This window comes from Carlito syrichta, unplaced genomic scaffold (genome assembly GCF_000164805.1).
Source record: "Carlito syrichta isolate Samal-C Ts95f unplaced genomic scaffold, Tarsius_syrichta-2.0.1 Scaffold68285, whole genome shotgun sequence".
Taxonomy (NCBI): Eukaryota; Metazoa; Chordata; class Mammalia; order Primates; family Tarsiidae; genus Carlito; species Carlito syrichta.
This window is the reverse complement of record NW_007012381.1, coordinates 9,066-30,567: the sequence shown is the minus strand read 5'-3', so window position 1 is coordinate 30,567 and position 21,502 is coordinate 9,066. Positions and strand designations below refer to the sequence as shown.

Genomic DNA, 21,502 nt, shown 5'->3' with positions numbered 1-21,502 from the left:
AATATTATTTCTGATCTCTTGACAGAGGAAGAACAGAAGTGTCAAATGATTTTCCTCCAGTCTTCAAGTGGCTCAGGAAAGCAGAGCCCTGCCTCCCAGGCATTTGCGTGAGAGCGCCAGGTTCTAAGTACTAATTTATTCATCCACACTCCTCTTCTGCCTAATCACGTTTTCAGAGGGGCCATGCTTGTCCTCAAGTCAAAGCCAGAGGTGGATGGGTTCCAGAATAAAGCTGGGGGACGACCCATTTGCACTTGCTGTTATCTATTACCAGAGAAACGTGAAGGTGTATTTTCCACCTACCCCACAGTGGGCAGCCACTCTCAGAGGCTCAGATGCCTGAACTACTACTTAGCAACTCATTTCCCTTTTAGGATGCAGCTCAGCCTAAAGAGATGAGGTGTGGTGTGGCTTGAGAACATGGGAGTTGCCCTTGAAAGAAGACTCAGATAGGAAGTTCTTACAAAACAAGACTGGAAAAAAGAGAAACATCCCTCCTAAGTGTTCCCACAATGTATGGAGAAACAAAAGTCATGGAGGGAGATCTTCGGCTAAAGGAGGTATGTTTTTAACCCAGGTATTTTATGCTGGCCACCAAAATGTGTCACGAGACATCAGAAGTTTCCCCTGGTACCTGCTTGGGTAGAGTTGCTGATGCCGTGACGCTGTGCGCATGCTGCATCAGAGTTTGCATTATCATGCACCAGGCTGACTTCGAAGCACCATTATTTCATGTCTGTGCCTGAGGACTTTCTCTGGCAGCTGGAGTTCTCTCAGCTAGCACCAAAAATTAGCAACGCCTCTGCTTTGCACCCCAGGCATCCCTTGAACAGAGACTGATGGGAAATAATGCATAATACCCCAGCTCCTTCACATTCTGTGCTACCACTGTCCAGATTAATCATTTGCTTCGCAACGCCCTCTTGACTGGCTGGCTTCCCTTTCCTGCTTTCCTTCTCCATGCTTTTTCCCACTGGTGTTTCATGGAATCATCCCCAAACAAACGTACATCGGTCTCAAGGTCTGACCAACTGAGAAACAGAAACTAAGCAGGTGGGCAAAGTGATCTGTGAGGAGAACCTCAGCCTGCCTAAATGAGTGCTGGCTGGGCATTTCCAAAGGTTTCTCTGCTGGAGTGTTATTTCATCCACTCAAGCAAAGATCAACCAAAACGTTTATCTGGTCCAAATTCATATTTTCCTTCTTGCCTTTTGATTTAGTTGTTGACAGAGAAATACTTTCTAATCTACTATTTGTAAAAGACCAAGAAAGGATAATACTTCAGGGTGCCAAGGTGGTATCAGTGGGGGGGGCCTACGAGAGTACCTAAACTTCTCCATCAGCAGCTATACCAGGGAGTCCAACCCTGCCCCTAGGTATCAACAGAGTCTAGAGGTCTTTCACAACAGCCTTGAGAATAACCAAGTAACTAACATCTGCCTTCCCTTAATGGAAGACTGTCAAAGGACTCCTTCCAAAACACAAGATTTGAACAAAATCCCAAGTTTTATAAGACTTAAAATATTCAGGTTTTAATTTTTAAAATCTCTTGCCATACAAAACACTAGGAAGATCTCAAACTAAATGTAAAGAAAAAAATAGACAGCAAGACCAAATGACACTGATGTTAGAAATATCTGACAAGCATTCAAGGCAGCTATTCTAAAAATACTTCAGTGATCAAGGACCCATTCTATGAAGGCAGCATCACTCTGATACCAAAAACAGATAAAGAAAGTAACAAAACAAAAACAAAAACCACAGTCCAGTATCCTTTACATATATATATATAAAGCAATTCTTTTTGGAGGGAGGGGGCTTGGTTCACTTTATTTTTTTGTATGAAAACCCTATGCTGTTGCCACCGCTGGAGCCTGAGTCCTCTGCATGTAGACTCTGGTGCGGGTCTTGACGAGATGGTCAGTGAATTCCTGATAAGGAGACTTGGTGAATACCGTCTCTTTCCAGAGGTCAGGGGTCCAGTAACTATAAGTCTTAGAGATGGTATCAAAGGTGGCCTGGGCAAAGTTACCCAGGGTAGCAGTGCAGCCTCTGGCTGAGGTATAGCAGTCATCAGTGCCAGCCATCATGAGCAGTGTCTTAGGTACGAGGGCGAGACCATGCCAGTGCCCCTGGGGGCAGGGATAAGACGCACCAGGACAGAGCCACAGCAGCCAGTCACCTTGCAAGGGACAGTGTGGGGCTTGCCATCTTTTCCCCCTGGTAGCCTCTCCACACAGGGACGATGGACAGCTTGGCCAGGGTGATGGCCCCTCGAATGGCAGTGGCTGCCTCTTGGGAGCACTGAACACCTAGACCAACATGGCCATTGTAGTCCCCGATGGCAACCAACGCCTTGAACCTAGTCTGCTGGCCAGCATGGGTCTGCTTTTGCACAGGCATGATCTGCAAAACCTCATCCTTCAAAGGAGCACCAAGGAAAAAGTCGATGATATCAGACTCCTTGATAGGCAGGGAGAAGAGAAAGATCTCCTCCAGTGACTTGATCTTCATGTCCTTGACCTAGCAGCCCAACTTGGTGCCGGGCATTCACTCCTTGTCCTTGGCCTTGCCTCCGTGAGCTCCGCGGCCTCGCCCCTGACCCCAACCCCACCCACGAGCTCGGCCATGGAGGCCGCTGCCAAAGCCTCCACAAAAGCCACCAGGGCTTCCCATTCCAGGGCCCCTAGGGCCTCCGGGCTCTCCTGCTGCACTGGTGTCATCTCTCATTTGGGGTCCTTTTGGAGAAAAAGCAATAATTCTTATCATATTAGCAAATAGAATCAGCAACATATATAGACCAATCAGGTCTTTATATCATGACCAAATAAGGTTTATTCTAGAGATGTGAGGCTGGCTCAATATGCAAAAAGCAATCAATGGCATCCACTATATTAACAGGCTAAAGAAGCAAAGGCATATGATCATATTGAATGATGCAGAAAAAAACATTTGACAATCATTGTCAAATTTAACACTCATCAATGATCAAAAAAAGAACAAACTATCAGAAAGCAGTGACTCAAGCCTGTAATCTCAGCATTTTGGGAAGCTCAGATGAGAGGATTGCCTGAGCTCTGATGTTCAAGATCAGCCTAGGCAACTTGGTGAGACCTCATCTCTACAATAAATCAAAAAAATTAGCCAGGTGTGGTAGCGTGCACCTGTAGTTCCAGCTACTTGGAAGGCTGGGGTGGAAACATTGCCTGAGACCAGCAGGTTGAGGCTGGGGTGGCTGTGAACATGCCACTGCACTCTAGCATGGACAACAGAGTAAGACTCTGACTCAAAAAAAAAAGAAAAATAAAATAAAAAAAGCAATGAATAAAGAGGAACTTCCTGAACTTGATTAAAAACATTGCTGAAAACCTATAATTAATATCATATCTAATGGTGAAAGATCAAATGTTTTGCCTTTAGCGTCAGAAATAGCAAGGATTTTCACTATTTCCATGGCTCTTCAGCATAATACTTGAAGTTCTAGCCAGTTAAATAAGCCAAGAAAATGAAACAAAAGATATGCAGATTATAAAGAAAGAAATAATATTGTTCATATTACAAATATCATGATGGTCTACATAGAAAATTACAAAATAATTTGCAAAAAACTGCTAGGACTAATAATTGAGCTCTATAAGGTTGCAGGTTATAAGATTGACATAAAGAAATTAGCTTTATATCTACATACTAATAATGCACATGTGGAAACTAATATATTTTACAAATAAAATTTTAAGAATAAATATAACAAAACCTGTAAATAAGTTGTATGCAGAAAAACTACAAAATGCTGATAAAAGAAACCAAAGATGTTAGTAAATGGAAAGACATACCAGGTTCATGGATCGAAAGACTTAATACAGTAAAAAGTCAGTTATCCCCAAGTTGATATACAGGTTTCACAAAGTTTCTATCAAAATCTCAGGAATAATTTTGTACATAAAGATGAGATTATTCTAAAATTTAGGTGGAAAGGCAAAAGAACTAGATAAAATAACTAAAACTTTTCCAAAAATGAAGAACAAAGAAGGAGGAATCATTGAACCCAACTCTGAGAGTTATATAGCTGCAGTAATCAAGACTGTGTGGGAATAGGGGTGGTAAAGAAATACAAATCCATGGTTCAGATTAAAGAACTTAGAAAGAGCCCCACACAACTACAACCAACTGATAACTGACAGTGGTGCAAGGGCATTTTACTGGAGGAAGCGTAGTGTTTTCAGCAAATGATACTGGAGTGATTTGATATCTACAGGGAAACAAGAACCTAGACCTAACCATCACACTTAAGTAGCAGACAAGTGAAAAACATAATCTTATTAAACTTTTTGGATGGCAACATATAAAATCTTTGGCACCTAGGTCTCAGCGAATAGGTCTAACGCATGATTCTAAAAACATAATTCATTAAAGAATTGATACATTAAGTGCCACCAATGATAAACCTACAGCTAATATATTACAAAATTGACAGAAACTGGAAATATTTCCCCAGAAAACTGCAACAAGACATGGCTGCCCACTTACATATCTCTTGTTCAACATTGTGTTGGAAGTCCTAGATAGGGTGATTAAACAAAGAAAAGGAAATCAGGGGTATCCACATAGGAAAAGAGGAAGTCAAGTTATCCCTCTTTGCTGATGATATGATCCTATACCTTGAAAATCCAAAGGAATCTGTCAAAAACCTGCTTGCACTGATAAAGGACTTTGGCAAAGTCTCAGGGAACAAAATAAATGTGCAAAAGACAGTTGCATTCTTATACACCAAAAACATGCAGACAGAGAACCAAAAAGAAAGCACAATCCCGTTCACAATAGCCACAAAAAATATGTAATACCTCGGCATCTTCCTAACCAGAGAAGTGAAAGACCTTTACAATGAGAACTACAAAACATTACTCAAATAAATCCAAGAAGACACAAACAAATGGAAGAATATTCATGCTCATGAATTGGAAGAATCAACATTGTTAAGACGTCCATCTTACCAAAGACAATCTATGGATTCAATGCAAAACCCATTAAATTACCAACATCATTCTTCTCAGACCTGGAAATGACAATGCAGAAATTCATATGGACATAAATGATCACAACTAGTCAAAACAATCCTTAGCAAAAGAAACAAAACAGACTTCCAGACCCCAAACTTTACTATAGGGCTACAGTTATCAAAACAGCCTGGTACTGGTACAAGAACAGGCATGTAGACCAATGGAACAGGATAGAGATTCCGGAAGCAAAGCCTCAATTTCTCAACCAACTCATCTTTGACAAAGCCTTCAACAACAACCACTGGGGAGAGGAGAACCTATTCAGTAAATGGTGCTGGGAAAATTGAATGATCACATCCAGAAGATTGAAACAGGACCCCTACCTATCACCATACACAAAAATTAACTCTAAATGCATCAAAGACCTAAATGTAAAACCTCAAACTGTAAGAATCTTAGAAAACACAGGAGACACCCTTACGGAAATTGGAACTGGCAACCAATTCCTGATCAGAAACCCAATTGCCCATACCATAAGAAATAAGATAGACAAGTGGGACCTCATCAAACTGATGAGCTTCTGCTAAGCAAAAGCAACCATCAAGAGAGCAGGGAGACAGCCCACAGACTGGGAAAAAATATTTGCCAACTGTATATCTGACAAAGGCCTAACATCTAGGATCTACAAGAAACTCAAATGCGCTAAAAAGAAAAAAACAAAAATAGCCCCATTAAATAGTGGGCAAAAGACATGAACAGACTCTTCTCAAAAGAAGATATAGGGGCAGCCAACAGACACATGAAAAAGTGCTCAGCCTCACTCATCATCAGAGAAATGCAAATCAAAACCACACTGAGATACCACCTAACCCCAGTAAGAATGGCCATCATTAATAAAACAAACAACAGATGCTGGCAAGGATGCAGAGAGAAAGGAATGTTCCTACACTTCTGGTGGGAATGCAAATTCGTGCGACCTCTTTGGAAAACAGTGTGGCGATTTCTGAAAGAACTAGAAACTGACCTTCCATATGACCCAGCAATCCCCCTTTTGGGAATATACCCGGAGGAACTCAAATCATTCTACCATAAAGATTCCTGCACACACATGTTTGTTGCAGCTCTATTCACAGTAGCAAAAACATGGAACCAACCATGCTGCCCATTGAAGCTAGACTGGATACAAAAATGTGGTACGTATACACGATGGAATGTTATGCAGCCATAAAGAAGGACCAAGTTACGAACTTTGCAGCAACTTGAATGGATTTAGAGTCTATCATACTCAGTGATCTATTACAGCAAAAAGAACAGAGTACCACATGTTCTCACTTATAAGCAGATCTTAAACAATTATAAGTAAGTAAGGGATTGGCAGTAAGGGGAAACTGCCAGGAAGTGGGGTTGGGATTGGCAATTGAAGGAAACTGCCAGGAAGAGAGGAGCTCACCTCATCAACAAGGATACCTGCATAATGAACATTTTTACACCTAACCCTGAATTGTACCTTACATCTTTAAAATATAAAAAAAAAAACTTGATATATTAGCAACATTTAAATCTTTTGCTCTGCAGAAGATCCTGTCACAAAGATGAAAAGACAAAGCAATATTTGAAAATCACACATATGACATCGACACTCTATAAAGAACTCTCAAAACTCAACAGTAGGCCAAGATCAGTGGCTCACGCCTGTAATCCCAGCATCTTGGGAGGCAAGATGGAAGGCTTGCCTGGGTCCAAGAGTGCAACACCAGCCTGGACAGCATTGCAGGACCTCGTTTCTTCAAAAAATAAAAACAAAACAGATAATTAGACAGGTGTGGTAGTGCACACGTGTAGTATCAGATACCAGAAAGACTGAGGTGAAAGAATCGCATGAGCCCAGGAGGCCAAGGCTGTGGTGAGCTGTGACTATTCCACTGTACTTCAGCCTGGGCAAGAGAGTAAGACCCTGATTCAAAAGAAAAAAAAATCAACTTCAAAAACAAACAGTCCAGTATAAAAAAAATTCCTGAAGATATGAAAAAATACATGAATGACAAATAAGCAAACGAGTAATCATTAGGAAAATGCAAATTAAGACCATGTTGAGATATTTCTACACATTCAGTAGAGAAATTAAAATGAAAAAATAGTGACAATAACAAATGCTGGCAAGGAAACGGAGGCACTGGATCATACATGCATTGTTGTTGGGAATGTAACATGGTCAGAAACCCTCAAAGAACATGTATTCTTTTGTGTCTGGCTTATTTCACTCAAGGTTATGTTTGCAAGATACACCCGTGTTGTTGACTATGGTTTATTCATTTTTATTATTGTGTAAAATTCCATGTATGAATATATCATAACTTATTTATGTTTTATGGTTGAAGGGCTTTGGAATGCTTCCTGATTAGGATAATGGAAATAATACTGCTACAATTTTTTTATTGGCATAGTCAGTCTCTTATTAAATTCCAGTAATTCTGTTATGGAGAATAATTACAGGTTTAATTTTCATACCTCTGATTACAAAGGAGCTTGAACACCTTTTCAGGCTTACTGGCCACTTGCTTGTCCTTGTTTATGAGGTAACTGTTCAATTCTCTTGCTTATTTTATATAGAGTGGCTGTCTGTTTCTTAGTCATTTGTAAATGTTGCGAGTGTCTTCTCCTATTCTGTGAACTGTATTTTCCTTTCACAATGTCTTTTGGTAAATCTCTTTTTATACAGTACAGAGGAATTTTCTGTGCCAAGGGAAGAGAGAGGCCAAGACACTCATTTGCTTCCATAACAATGGCCTAGTCTTGAAAGGAGAAAGATGAGCCGGGCTCAGTGGCTCAGCCTGTAATCCTGTGCTTTGGGAGGATGAGGTGAGTGGATTGCCTGAGCCCGCGGGTTCGAGACCCGCCTGGGCAACTTGGTGAGACCTCATCTCTACAATAAATCAAAAATCAGCCAGGCGTGGTAGCGTGCCTGTGGTTCCAGCTACTCGGAAGGCGGAGGCGGATGGATCGCCAGAGCCCAGCAGGTCGAGGCTGCGGTGGCCGGGAGCGGCCACTGCACTCCAGTCTGGGCGACAGAGTGAGACTCCAACTCAAAAAATAAAAAAAATTAAAAAAAAAAGGAGAAAGATGAAGCCCTTAAGGTCAGGATGCTGCCTGGTGCAGATTTGGTGTGCTGAGGCAACAGCAAGCAGTGCCCTTCAATTGTGGTGCCAGTCCCTGGCACTGACTGCTTGAGATACAAAAGGTGTCATGTCGAGGCTGAGGCACACACCAGACTTTTTTAGAACACAGATAAGATCCTGCCCTTTCTTCCATTCCTGGAAATAAAATGGGAAAGACTGAGACAACGTAAAGTGTCTAGCAGTGAGGAACTGGAAAAGGAGTTGGCAAAATTCTGTTAGTATCGACGGTGCTGGGATATTGTGGCCTGAGAAAAAATGTTGGACAAAGAAGGAATTGCTTTCTCAGATTCCCTAGAGTTGCTGATCTCATAATAAAGATGGCTGTTGGGATACAGAAGTCAAGAGAGAAAGCAGCCAATCTGAACTGAAGATACAGAGAAGGTGTCCAATAAGCAGGGACCTCACCATTGAGTTGGGAAAAAAAGCCACGTTATCAACAACTTAGGGAGAAGAGAAGAAGCGTTTAAATCAAACATCCACAAACTTACTTGGTATTATTTACAGTGCCTTTCTGTGTCTCAGAAATGTTTCCAGGTGCATATAGCATAAGATAAATATCCAATAGTGCCGTTCCATTTATTAATTAGTTGGCCCACACCACTTTAAAAGTACATATGTTTTCGATGGGCAGCAGGGTTGGTTCCTGTTTTTGCTATTGTGAATCATGCTGTAGTAAATGTGCTTGTGCAGGTATCTTTTTTGTAGAATGATTAGAGTTCCTCTGGGTTTATTATTCCCAGAAGGGATTTGCTGGGTCATATAGAAGGTCAATTTCTACTTCTTTTAAAAATCACCACACTGTTTTCCATAGAGGTCAGACTGGTTTACATTCCCATCAACAGTGAAGAAGTGTTCCCTTTTCTCAGTATTCTCGCCAGCAACTGTTGTTTTTTATTTATTAATGATGGCCATTCTTACTGGAGTTAGGTGACATATCAATGTGGTTTTGATTTGCATTTTTCTGATGATTAGTGAGGATGAGACTTTTTTCATGTATCTGTTGGCTGTTCATATGTCTTCTTTTAAGAAGTGTCTGTTCATGTCTTTTGCCCATTTTTAACTTTAAAAATGTGGTACATATGCATGATGGAGTATTATGCAGTCATAAAGAAGGACAAAATTATGGAGTTTGCAGTAACTTGGAAAGGTTACAGTATGGCATACTCAGTGATCTCTCACAGAAACAAAGGACCAAATACCACATGTTCTCACTCATAAGTGGGTCCTGAACCACTATCATAATAATACAAGAGAGGGATCAGCAGTAGTGGGATACTGCCAGGGAAGGGGAGGCCAGGTACATCACTAAGGGTACCTGATCCTAAAGCAGGGGAAGTGAGGACCAGTGGGAGGCCCAAACTTTGCCTGCATGTAGACCTGACGTGTACTCCATGTCTTTAAAATAAAATAAAGGAAAAAATACATATTTGTGTTCACTGCTTAGTACAGGCAATCAACGTGTTTGTCTACTTGCTAAAATGTGTTTGTGAACCTAAAATCAAGCTTCATGGTGCTTTTGTAAATCATTTAAGGGAAACACATAGGGTGGAGAATGCTTTGATCACTTGACCCACATGTCTCCAAGTGAGCAAGAGCAAGGAGATTCTCTGTCTTCTTGATAAGGTTCCCATACTTCAAATAAGTGCCCTTTCGGGGGTCTGGGGTGTGCCATATTTCTCTCATTTTTGTGCTTTATGTCGATAAATGTGCTATTCAAAATTGGCTCAGACATAGTGCTGATGGGTTGTCTAGTGTCCCTACACACAGGAAGGCTGTGATATGCCTTATGGAGAAAAAAATGTGTTAGATATGCCTCATCAGTCATGAGTTATGGTGCTGTTGGCCAAAAGTTCAATGCGAATGAATCGACAATATGTATTAAGTAGGACATCTTTAAACATAAACTCACATAAAACAAAGGTAGGTTAACTGGTTGAAGAAAATGGTGCACCAGGAGCTCTCAGGAACCTATCCTATATTTCACCTAGGAACAATGGTTCAGTATTTACTAATTCAGTATTCTAAGTGACTTTTTAGAACATGACTACATGAATAATGAGAACTAGTTGTAGCTATTTGAAAGACAATACATATATATTGAAAGAAAAAATATAAATTTACTTCATTTTGAATATCTCAAATTATTCAAGAATGTATGTGCCTCCAGACTGCTGCACAACTTCTCAAATTTGGAATCAGATTGAACCTGTATTTCTGATTTCACTTTGATTTTCATATGATAGTTGTATTCACAACAATTTTAACAATACCAATTTAGAAATAATATTAGTGATAAAGACATTGCACACTCTAATATTGAGACGGGCAAACTACATGATCCCATGGATACACTGAATATTCTATGATTCCCTTGGAAATTCAAAATAGCTTGTAGAATCTCAGTGAGTTTGCCATGACACCTTGGGCACTTCAGCACACTGTTGGGGAACCATGGGTCTAATTAAAGAAAACACAGAGAGTGAAATTGAATACGGGTGATCTTTGAAAAGCATGGATTTGAAGTGGGCAGATCTGTATCTACATGGATTTTTTTTTTCAATCAAAGTGACATTGAGCATGCCGATCTCTCCTGCCTCCCCCCTACCTTCTATACTGCTTTCCACCACGGCCACCCCGATACAGCAAGACCGACCCCTCCTCTTTCCCTTCCCTAGTTTGTTTATTTATTAATTTATTAATTAATTTATTTATTTATTTATTGAGTTGGAGTCTCACTCTGTTGCCCAGACTGGAGTGCAGTGGCCGCTCCCGGCCACCGCAGCCTCGACCCGCTGGGCTCCGGCGATCCTTCCGCCTCAGCCTTCCAAGTAGCTGGAACTACAGGAGCGCTACCACGCCCAGCTAATTTTTTGATTTATTGTAGAGATGAGGTCTCGCTGCCCAGGCAGGTCTCGAACCCACGGACTCAGGCTATCTACTCACCTCAGCCTCCCAAAGGCGCGGGATTACAGACTGAGCCACTGAGCCCGGCTGTTCCCTTCCTTAGTTTATTCAACTTGAAAGTGAGAAGGATCAAGACTTTTATGATGGTAAGCTTCTATTTAATAAATAGTAAATATATTTCCTCTTTTTAATAATTTTCTTAATACTATTTTCTTTGCTTTAGCTTGCTTTGTTTTAAGAATGCAGTATATAATACACAAAGTATAGAAAATACATGTAAATTCGTCGCTTGTGTTATCAGCTAGGCTTTCAGTCCACAGTAGGTTATTCGTGGCTAAGATCTGAAGGAGTCCAAAGTTATGTGTGGGTTTTACAGTGCATAGGAATTCAGTGCCCTGTATTGTTCAAGGGTCAACTGTATTTTACTTAAGGAATAACCAATATGGCTATTTTTCCAAAGTGAAAAAACATGTATTTATGAGAAATGGCAAAAATGTGACTGGAGAATATAGTCTTGAATCAGCAGATAAAGACAAAATGCCACTTTGAAAGTGTTTAGTTTTTGTTCTGTAAGTAATAGAGATCCATAAAAGTTCTAGAGAAGGAAGAGTAGATTGACAAATCTGCAGATGCATTTATATGACAAGTAGATATATCTACGCATGTAGATAAACTCATATTGTGTGTGTGTGTGTGTGTGTGTGTGTGTGTGTGTTTATGATGTTTTAGAAGCACTACACGGTGTCCATGAGGGATGGATTGAATCGGGAAGAAGCTAGAGGTAGGGAGGCCAGACCATACAATAATTTTGGTGCAAGTGACAGGAACCTGCCCCAAAGCAATAGGAGGGTGGATCTGGAGCCACCCCAAGCCTGAACCGGGCTCCGGTGTTTTGTCCCCAGGTCCCAAGATTCGGAGACAGAAGTAACTGCTGGAGAGAGAACTAGCGACCCCATTGGTGACAGGAACAGCAGCCAGCAGAGAAACTGGCCAGACTCTATAACCTCTGGGCAGAGAAGTGATCCAAGACAGACTCTGTGGCACAGTAGAACCGTTCAACATATTCTTGAAAGATACATTTTCTTTTTTTAATTGTACATTCTTCTTGTTCATTCTTTCAGTAGTAGAAGAAGAAAATGCTTGAATAATCATCCAAGATACGACTTAGAGAAAACAAAATGTTCACAGGGCATCCACATTCTTTGTTTTACTCCAAACGGTTAAAATTTAACCACGAGTGTTCAAAAGATAGTTGTGGAAATTACAAAAATTTCAAACACCTGCCTCCAATTTAAGAGAAAACACAAATAACTGCCATTTCTATCATTCATAATAAGTGTACAAGAACAGATTGTTTATTAATGCAGCTAGCTCCTTCTTTCTTCAGAATGCAATTTTTAATATCGTCCTTATGAGGAGTCCTGGAGCAGCCAATGAACACAATATATTAAAGTATCAATTTGACATATTTACATTTTTTTTTTGAGTTGACGTCTCACTCTTGTCACCTAGGTTGGAGTGCAGTGGTATGCTGCTCATGACCATCGCAGCCTCGCCCTGCTGGGCTCCTGCGATCCTTCTGCCTCAGCCTTCCAAGTAGCCGGATGCACGCCACGATCTCTGACTGACAGATTCACTTTTTAAAATAAGTTATAATACTTGAATTTATGCAATCAGATGTAAAGTATACAACGTCTTCCAGTAAGGAAATGTATGTTATATAACTACTTTTCATTTTACTCCTTTTAAAGTATATTATTTTTGTCAGTTTCAAATTTTGTGAACTTAATGAGTCTAATCTTTTCTTTTGTAAGCACACAATGGTTGTGCTACTGCTGATGGTGCTTCCTGACAGATGAACAGAAATAAAACTGTGTACAGGAAAATGTTCAACTCAAGCTTCCTTTGCCTAGTAGCGAACATGACTGACCTGTAGTTTTACTGCAGATGGCTTGAGAAAGCTGAGGTTAATAAAGGACCATGGTGGATTTCCGGGAAGATGGTGGTGTATCCAGTCAGACTGTATGAGTCTCTCTCTGTGTGTGAGTAATTGTATGGATGATTCTGCATGCACTTCTGGGTTTAAGTGGGAGTGTGAGAGGCTGACTCGAGTGGGGACTCGAGAGTAAGTGGCCAGGGTCCGCCTGGTGAAGCTGCAGCTGCTCTGCTTGGATCCAAGTGTTTCCCGGAGCACAGAAACTGAGGGCCATTTTTAAAAATCAGCAGAGCTTTTCCTGGGAAGAATGGCTGGAGTGATTGCTGACCCCAATACCATAGCACCGGGCTGAATGCTTGCAGCGAGGGCCACAGAGGAAGTGCAGTGAGGGAGCCTGAGGCAGAGTCCGGAGGAAATAGTGGGGAGAAGCCATCCCAAGCCTGGCCTGGGCTCCAGAGCCTTGCTCCCGGGTCCCAAGATCCAGAGACAGAAGTAACTGCTGGAGAGAGAGCTGTTAACCCCATTGGTGACAGGAACAGCAGCCAGCGGAGAAACTGACCAGACTCCATAACGCCTGGGCAGAGAAGTGATCCAAGGCAGCCTCTGCAAAACAACAGAACTGCATCTAGAAACAAGGCGCTATCTGTGTTGTGTTAGGGATGCTCTTTGTGACCTTAGAGAACATTGCCCCCAGTGCATAGGCCCTGGCAGGTAATGGCAGATGTGGAAACCCAGCTGACCCACCCTCCACCCTGAGCCAGCTGCTGGAGGATAGATGCAGACAGCAGAACTGCCCAAGAAGGAGGCTGATGAGTGCCTAATTGGTACCTCACTGCCCCTAGCAACAGGTGGAAGAGATCAGGAGGACAGAGACAAGAGATCCCATGCCTCTGCCATGAATTGGATGCCCTGGGAGCTGTGACAAAGCTGGAAGAGGAAGGAAGAGGGTGAGATCTCAAGAGACACAGTGTCAAGTTATTTCAACCCTCTTCCCTCACGCGAATGTGAGACAGCTACCAATTGCAGGCAGCAGGGGGTGAAGATTTTAACATCTTAAGTTCCAACAGCAAATAGGGAACCTGGAGGTAAGAATCCTGCAGTCCCAGAACCCATTGCAAGAAGGAGCCCCCCACCTCAAAGAGACATACTAAAGTTAAGAACTCTTTATCAAGGTTTTTTTTTCGGGGGTGGGGGGAGATGAATTATTGGTTTGTTTGAATATCTTGTTTGGCTACTTTGTTGGTTGGTCGGTTTTCTGTTTTCTTTTCTTCTTCTATTTATCTTTCTTTGTACTTTCTCTGGTTTTTAAAATGTTTTTTTCTTTCTTGTCTTTTTCTATTTTTCTTTCCTCTTGTTCTTGCTTTCTCCTCCTTTCTCTTTTTATCTCTTTTCCCTCTTATACCCTGTCTTGGATTCAGGGGCTATGTAAGCATACCCACGGTATGTTCAACAAGTCCCAGCTGGCCCATTCACCAGATAGCAAACATTATGACCTGCCAATAGATTCTGAATCCGTTCATCCCTTCCACTTCCTAGTAACTGCTCAAAATTGTAAATAAACTGCACAGCAACACACCCCAACCCTAATTCATAATTGAACAAACCTGGGGCAATGGCAGAAGAGGGACAAAGAGCAAATATCAAAAGTGACTGCTTCTCCATTTTTCACTGAGGAATGGAGTTAAAGAGAAAGATAAGAGAACTGCTACAAATGAAGAAAAACCAATGAAAAGCTGCCAGTGACCATCAGAGACCCAGCAAAGATTCAGTGATAGAAAGAGCAGCCACTGGGGTGCAAACAATGGTTATATCCCAAAATGAGAGTACCCAGAAGGTGCTTATGGAAATCAGAGAATCATTGGGTAGAATGAAAAAAAATCAAGAAATGAGAGGGCTAAAACTAAATGAAGTTGCAGTGGAGCTGGACAGGCTCAAGAAAGCAAACTCAGAAATAACAGAAATAAGTAATTCCATTCAAGAAATAAATTGCAAATTGACAAGCATGGGAGGCAGAATTGACCAACCAAAAGAAAGAATCTCAGAGCTGGAAGACCAAAATATGGAATTAACCCCAATCTATTCAAGTATTGGGGGGAAAAAACTTAAGACGAAAGAGGAAACTCTCCAAGAGGTGTGATTTTATCAAGAAACCAAACCTACATCTGATCAGAATACTTGAAATAGAAAGAGAAATGGAAAACACCTGGAAAAAATATTCCATGAGGTCATTCAAGAAAACTTCTCTCATCTTGCCAGAGAGATGACTACATAGCACAAGAAAGCCAGAGAACCCCTGAAAAATATCTTATGAAAAGGCCAACCGCTAGACACATAGTAACTCACTTGAAAATCCTAAAGGCAGCAAGGGAAATAGGTCAGACTACATACGGGGAAGACCAATCAGAAATGCTACAGTCTTATCTACAGAAACACTACAGGCCAGAAGGAATTGGACCCCAATCTGTAATGTTCTCAAAGATAAACAATTTCAACCAAGAATTTGCTACCCAGCCAAGCTAAGCTTCATCAACGACGGAGATTTAAAATCCTTCCCAGATATCCAATCCCTAAGAGAATATGCTGCTTCAAGATCGGCTCTACAGGAGATACTTAGAAGGTGCTATGCACAGAAGGAAAAAACAAAAGAAAGACTATATACTTCACAAGATCACAAACAAACAGAGAATCAGCAGAACACACAGTATATACACAAAAAAATGAAAACACACAAATATAGGAACACAAAAACTAAAAAACAACCAAAAAAAAAAGCCCAATGAAAGCATTATGTCAGTGACAAACTCTCACATGTCAATAATCAGCCTGAATGTGAATGGATTAAACGAACCACTAAAAAGATATAGAATAGCAAACTGTATAAAAACACATGATCCAGTAGTTGGCTGCCTCCAGGAATTTCATCTCATGACAAAGGACACCCACAGACTCAAAGTTAGAGGATGTAAAACAAATTTTCAGGTGAACAACTCACAAAAGAAGGCAGGAGTCCTCATCTTAAGATCAGACAAAACAACCTTTAATCTATCAAAAATTTTAAAAGATACAAAAGGACACTGTATAATGATAAAAGGTTGATCCATCAATAAGAAATATACATCCTAAACATATATGCACCCAACACAGGAGCACCAGCTTTTATAAATCAGCTACTAAGTAAACTAAAAAAAGATATTGACTCTAATACTATCCTGGCTGGGGACTTAAACACCCAACTAGCAATCCTAGACAGATCATCAAGACAAAAAAATCAGCAAGGAGATCTGGAAGCTCAGTGTGACACTTGGCCAAATGGACTTAATAGATACCTACAGAACATTCCACTCAACAATCACAGAACATACATTCTACTCATTAGCACATGGAATGTGCTCCAAGATTGACCACATCCTTGGCCATAAATTAACCATAAACAAATTTCCCAAGATTGAAATACTGCCATGCCCCTTCTCAGACCACAGTGGAGTAAAAATAAATATCAATACCAACAAAATTCCCCCAAAACTCACAAAGACATGAACACTAAACAGCACCATGCTGAACAACTCTTGGGTCAACATAGAAATTAAAAGATTCCTGTAAACAAATGAAAATGAAGAAACATCTAACCAAAAACTCCAAAATGCCATGAAAACAATAGTAAAAGGGAAATTTATATCTCTATGAACACACATCAAGACAACAGAAAGAGAATAAGTTGACAGCCTAAGAAATCACCTAAGAGAACTGGAAAAGTAAGACTGACCACCCAAACCCTAACATCAGCAGAAGAATTCAGATCACCAAGTAAGAACTCAAATACGGGACATAGAAGACAAAAATAACATGGGGAAAAAAATCAACCAAACAAAAAGCTAGTTATTTGAAAGAATAAGCAAGATTGATGGACCCCCTAGCCAGAATGACCAAGAAAAAAAGAGAGAAAATGCCCAAATAAACACAATCAGAAATGCAAAAGATTAAGTCACGACTGATCCCAAAGAAATACAGAAGATTATCAGAGATTGCTATGCACACCTGTATGGAAACAAACTTGATAATCTAAATCAAATGGTGGAAGATTTTCTAACATCACACAACCACTCAAGGCTGAAACAAGAATAAGTTGAGATTCTAAATAGACCAATAACAACCCAGGAAATTGACTCTGTCATAAGAAAACTACCTACAAAGAAAATCCTGGACAAGAAGGATTTCCAGTGGAATTCTACAAAACATACAAGAAGGAGCTGATACCAATGCTACTGAAAGGATTCCAGGCAATCTAGAAATATGGACCTCTCCCCAGATCATTTTATGAAGCTCATATTACACGGATACCCAAACTGGGTAAAAATCCAACAAAGAAAGAGACCTACAGGCTGACTTTCCTGATGAACATAAATGCAAAAATTCCCAACAAGATTCTAGCAAATCGGATCCAACAACACATTTCAAAAATAATCCACCAAAACCAAGTAGGCTTCATCCCCAGGATGCAGGGCTGGTTCAACATCTGCAAGACCATAAATGCAATTAAATGTATCAACCGATGTAAAAACAAGAACCACATGAAAATATCATTAGATGCAGAAAAAACTTTTGAACAAATCCAGCATCCCCTCTCGATAAAAACCCTCGAACACCTAGACATAGAGGGAACATACCTCAAAATAGTGACAGCCATCTATTATAAACCCACAGGCAACATTTTTGCTAAACGGACAGAAATTGGAAGCATTTTTCTTGAAAACCAGAACAAGACAAAGCTGTCCTTTTCACCCCTATTGTTCAACATAGTGTTGGAAGTCCTAGCTACAGCAATCAGACAAGAGGATATCAGGGGTATGCAAATAAGAAAAGAAGTCAAGTTATCCCTCTTTGCTGATGATATAATCCTATACCTCAAAAATCCAACAGGATCTGTCAAAAATCTCCTTGCACTGATAAAGGACTTTGGCAAAGTCTCAGGTTACAAAAATAAAAGTGCAAAAGTCAGTCGCATTCTTATACACCAACAACAAGCAGGCAGAGAACCAAATTAAAAGCACGATTCCATTCACAAGAGTCACAAGAAAAATGAAATACTTTGGCATCATGCTAACCAGGGAAGTGAAAGATCCTACAATGAAAACTACAAAATACTGCTCAAAGAATTCCAAGACGACACAAACAAATGGAAAAACATTCCATGCCCATAGATTGGAAGAATCAATATTGTTAAGATGTCTATCCAACCAAAGACAATATACAGATTCAGTGCTATACCCATTCAATTACCAACATCATTTTTCTCAGACCTGGAAACAACAATGCAACAATATGAAACCATAAATGGCAACAAATAGCCAAAGCAAGCCTTAGCAAAACAAACAAAGCAGGAGGCATCACACTTCCAGACTTGAAACTTTGTTATAAGGCTACAGTAATCAAAACAACCTGGCATTGGTACAAGAACTGGCATATAGACCAATGGAACAGGATAGAGATTCCAGAAGCAAAACCTCAATTTCTCAACCAACTCACCTTCGACAAAGCCTCCAACAACAATCAATGGGAAGAAGAGAACTTATTCAGTAAAAGGTGCTGGGAAAACAGGCTGACTGTGTCCAGAAGAATGAAACAGGAACCCTACCTATCACAATACACAAAAGTCAACTCCAAAAGGATCAAAGACCTGAATGTAATATCCCAGATGTTAAGAGTCTCAGAAAATGCAGGAGACACCCTAATAGAAATTGGAATAGGCAACTGATTCCTGATCAAAACCCCCAAAACCCATGCCATAAGAGATAAGATAGACTAGGGGGACCTCATCAAACTTAAAAGATTCTGCAAAGCAAAGAAATTATCAAGAGAGCAAGGAGTCAGCCCACAGAATGGGAAAAAATTATTTCCCAACTGCATATCTGACAAAGGCCTAACATCCAGGATCTACAAGGAACTCAAATGTCCTAAAAGGAAAAAAAGAAGTGAGCAAAAGACATGGATAGACACTTCTCAAAAGAAGACATATGAGCAGCCAACAGACACATGAAAAAATGTTCAGTTTCACTAATCATCAGAGAAATGCAAATCAAAACCACACTGACATACCATCTAACTCCAGTAAGAACGGCCATGAAGAAGAATATTTGGAGAAATTAAAAAAAAAAAATGTGGTCCAATGTTGGATGGGGTAGCACCCAAATGGAAAGGCATATGGGTGAAGGTGCTGCCCTGAGAAGTTTTTTGCACCTTTCTAGATAAAACTTGAATTTACAGTAGAGTATTTCCAGCACAGAAACCCAAATTAAATTATGTAACTCTTTACTTCAGAACTGGTGGTTGGAGGTGGTGGTGTATTGGTTCTTGCCACATAAATATCAATAATAGCAGTGCCTGTCCTGGGTTTAGTGGATTTGCCATATTTCAGGTTGTCATCAATTATGTGCACCACAAGATGGTACTGGCACTGCAGTTCAACTCTAGATTCAAAGTTGAAAGGATTCTTCACAATTAATTTTGGAGTATTTGAACCTCGAGTTGGGTCAAATCCAAAATGATGGTTCTCATTTCTTTAAAATAAAGAATTGAAAAATTTGAATTATTTTAAGCTATATTGAAAGATTTTTTCAAGCTACCTTAAATTGCTATTAAAACACAGTAGGTAAAATAAATAAAATTTCTCTTGTACTCTGAGTTCCTATATCTGTACACAACTTATAATAAAATTGAGATTAAATGAGCAATACATTTATTTAGTTGACAAAAAAAGTTTTAAGGGTTAAGATCATAAGACTGAGCCCCATATATGGCCAGCAAACGTCACACTATTTTATCCATAAAAAAAAAGAATGACCATGAATAATAAAACAGAAATCAATACATGCTAGCGAGGATGTGGAGCAAAGGGAACGTTTCTACACTGTTGGTGGAAATGCAAGCTAGTCTAGCCTCTATGGAAAACAGTGTGGTGATTCCTAAAAGAAATGTAAATTGACCTTCCATATGATCCAGCAATGCCCCTTCTGAGAATACACATAGAAGGAAATTAAATCACTCTACAAAAAAGATACCTGCACATGCATTTATTTGCGGCACTATTTACAATAGTAGAAACATGGAACCAACCATGCTGCTCATTGAAAGTGGCCTGGATTTTAAAAAGTGGTGCATATACACAATATTACATAGCCATATAGAAGAGCCAAATTATGGGCTTTGTAGCAACTTGAATGGATTTAGAATCTATAATACTCAGTGTTTTCTCATAGAAACAAAGAACTGAGTACCATATGTTCTCACTCATAAATGGACCCTGAACACTTATCATAATACTGTAAGAAAGGGATTGACAGTAGCCAGAAACTGCCAGGGGTGGGGAGACACATAACATTAATAAGGGTACCTGATCTCTAACCAGGCAAAGTGAGGACCAAAAGTAGGTTCAAGCTTTACCTGTGCAATGACCAGTTGTATACCTAATCTTGAATCAGACCCCACATCTTTAAAATGAAATAAATTAAAAAAAAAAAAAGTACCACGAACTTTTGGAGATTCTGGAATACCCCATCTTAACTGGACTCAATGAACTGAGGAGCCTGTTTTGATCAGTGACTAATGGAACATAGTTCTCCAACTATATAAAAACCTAGAGATTCATCTCATCCTATTAAGAAAGTTAGTTTTTAATTATCAATCAGCATATCACCATGAAATCTACTTTTTTTTAGTAATTAAAATACCTCTGATATTCCCCACAGCAAACTGCACGGCATATTTTTCCACTGATCAGGACTCTCTGAAAGGGATATTTTCAAGAGATGATGCAAATGCAGGATTTGAGGGCTTACTTGGATATTAGAAATAAAGGGGTGTTTGTGTCCTCTGGTTCCCAACTTCCTAGCACAGACAACAAGTTGGAAGGTGATGCCATTAGACAAGCCATAGCCTCCTTGACTTTTGGATTATTTTGACTCCGGTTAGCTGAGAAGGATACATCAAAACTCAATTTACTCCATCTGCCAGCTGATCTGCAACACTACTTCTGATGTTCTTCAGTTTCATTTTTCTGTCAATGCCAAATCTATTGAGTTTTGCAGGCAGAAAATATTGCTGACTTGAGAGTTCAAAGGGCCCGAGCATATGCATTTCGGGCTATTTTGTTTTCAATCTGCATTCCAAATTTTGTTTTCAAGTCAAGCCTTATTAAGTCAAACTTTTGCCTACTGGTATATGCACCCAGATCAGCACACGAGGGTATAGTTATCACTCATTCTCCCTCCAGATCCCAAACACCGTCCAGTAAACCAGAGACAGGACTCTCTGTAGAGAAGCAGGCTGGAGGAAGGGTGGGAGTAAGGAATTTGACCTCAAAGTCTGAAGAGGTCTAAGTGCTCAGTGGGCAGGAACAATCCTGGGTGCCCCAGGCAAAGTCTGTCTGAGCAGAGCTGATACCCTGCTGATGAATGCTAGACCCGTCAAACACACCCACCTAGGGAAGCCTACAT

At 40.2% G+C, this 21,502-nt stretch overlaps 1 pseudogene; it reads right to left on the bottom strand.

Moving 5' to 3' along the window:
* Positions 1–1,850: 1,850 nt before the first annotated feature.
* Positions 1,851–2,730, bottom strand: LOC103253792 (annotated as a pseudogene).
* Between the last annotated feature and the right edge of the window lie 18,772 nt (positions 2,731–21,502).